The 2,129-nt window shown below is 43.1% G+C and overlaps 1 pseudogene; it reads left to right on the top strand.

Annotated features, from left to right (window-relative positions):
- The first annotated feature begins 616 nt into the window (after positions 1-616).
- On the top strand, positions 617-959 carry LOC131904639 (elongin-B-like; annotated as a pseudogene).
- Positions 960-2,129: the final 1,170 nt, after the last annotated feature.

Below are 2,129 nucleotides of genomic sequence, written 5' to 3' on the forward strand. Positions count from 1 at the left end.
GTAGGCACACCTTACTGGACTAGTTGTTACTACAGTCTGCAGGGTTCACATCTGGATAAAACTGTTGATAACTTTTCTCTCTCATTATCATACATAAAACCTTCTAGTACTGTGAAAACTAGCCAATGGAGATAAATCTTTCAGGTCAGTACCAGCTTTGGTTTCTCTGTGTCCATTTGATGTCTTCAGCAACAGGGCCTTATGATCACGTTCTGGAGGGCAACTAAGACCAATAGTGATATTATATAATGTTTGAGGAGTCTATGCCTCATTAACCAACAAGTAGAAAGGAGGCATCCCATGCCTGACATTAGGCTTTTTATTTGGTAGTTTATGGTGTCAGGAAGAGGCATTGTTCCCCTGTAATGTGGTAACTCCACTTAGACTTCTTTCATATGTAAATATGCACATACCTTCGAGAGCTACTGCAGTAGTAAGGTTTCCATATTGCAGTTTCATAGGTCTTTAGTGTTAGTCACTGTTTGCAACATTCCCTCCTCTAAATAAGTGACATCACATGAAAGCATCTTTGCTTTGAATGGACAGAAGGAACCACTTCTTTGAACCATTTCGTTGGTGGCTGTACCAGTACATCAAGTCAGAAGCAGCCAGCAGGATGGATGCATTTCTCATAATCTGGTGCCACAACACCATCATCTTCACGGACACCAAGAAGTAGAGTACTGTGTTGGAGCTGAAGGGCATCATTGAAGGCATCCTGAAGTGGCTGCTGGACAAGCAGTAGCTGTACAGGGATGACCAGTTCTTTGATGACTGAAAAACTCTGGGAGAGTCTGGCTTCACTTGCTAGACAGCAGGGCCATAGACCCCAGTCACAGTGGGCCTGGCTTTCCACCTTTGAAGCCCTGTGCCTTGAGCCCTACTGCAGCCCTCCAGAGCTTTCTGGTGTGATGAAGCCACAGGATTCTGGAGGCAGTGCCAGTAAACCAGCTGTGTAGTGAGGGCCCTAGGTCCACCCCCTAGAGTCCCATTCCCTCAATAAAAAAGATTTGGCTGTCTGAAAAGAGAAATGGCAGATTAATTTCTAATTAGTGTTATTGGACATTATATGTTACTTTCTGTAGGAAGCAATATTTTATGGTTTAACTTTTTGTTTGGCTTTGTTTTTGTTTTGCTGAGACAGGATTTCTCTTGGTAGCCCTAACTGTTCTGGAACTCGATCTGTAGACCAGACTGGCCTCAAAGTCAGAGATCTGCCTATTTCTGCCTCCCAAGCTGGGACTAAAGGTATGCACCACCATTGTTGGTTACCCTGCTGTGCTCATGGCTGGCCAGCGCCCCGCGGTGGCCATGCTGACGAAGGAGAGTGCTGGAGGAGAGTGCTGGATGTATCGGTGACGGAAAAGTCACAAGCCATGGTTACCTTTCTAGAGCTTTATTGAGAGAGAGAGAGAGAGAGAGAGAGAGAGAGAGAGAGAGAGAGAGAGAAAGGGACCATGCGGGGCGGAGGGGAGCACAGAAGGAGAGAGTGCAGAAAAGAGAGAGGAAAGGGCACAGAGGGCATGCCTGCTTTTTAGGCTGGGATGCCATCGCAGGCAGGCTGTTGACGTAATTAAGGACATAATCCTTACAACCATGTCCAGCTATAGTTTAACTTTGAACATTAAACCATGCACTCTGTTTTATACAAGGGTCTTTGAAAGAGAAGGAGGAAAAAAGGAAGAAGAGTAGTTATACTCCATACTTTGAGACTGATATATTAAGCAAATGTTATAAACAAGGGAATTTTAAAGAATGAATTTAAAGAGAACATTAAAGAAAAATGTACATTTCTTAGTTTTTCATGTCAATTACTATATACTGATAACTTTTAAGGATCTGGTACCTTTTTAAGCATCTATTAAGAATCTAACGTGTCGCTAGGACAGAACTTGGTGAATGTATGGATTACTTCACATGTGTGACAATCTGAATTGTAATTATTATAACCCATGTAAAGTCACATAGGATAATCCATGTATGTAACCATAGGGCTTCTTCAGCAGGACAAGAGTATTTCTGGGAGCCTGGGAGCCAGCTAAACTGGCAAAATAAAGAATGTGTCTGAAACAGTGAAGGAGATGGAAACACAATCTATGTTGTCCTTTGGCCTCCATGTGTATGCTGTT

Source organism: Peromyscus eremicus, chromosome 2 (genome assembly GCF_949786415.1).
Source record: "Peromyscus eremicus chromosome 2, PerEre_H2_v1, whole genome shotgun sequence".
Lineage (NCBI taxonomy): Eukaryota > Metazoa > Chordata > Mammalia > Rodentia > Cricetidae > Peromyscus > Peromyscus eremicus.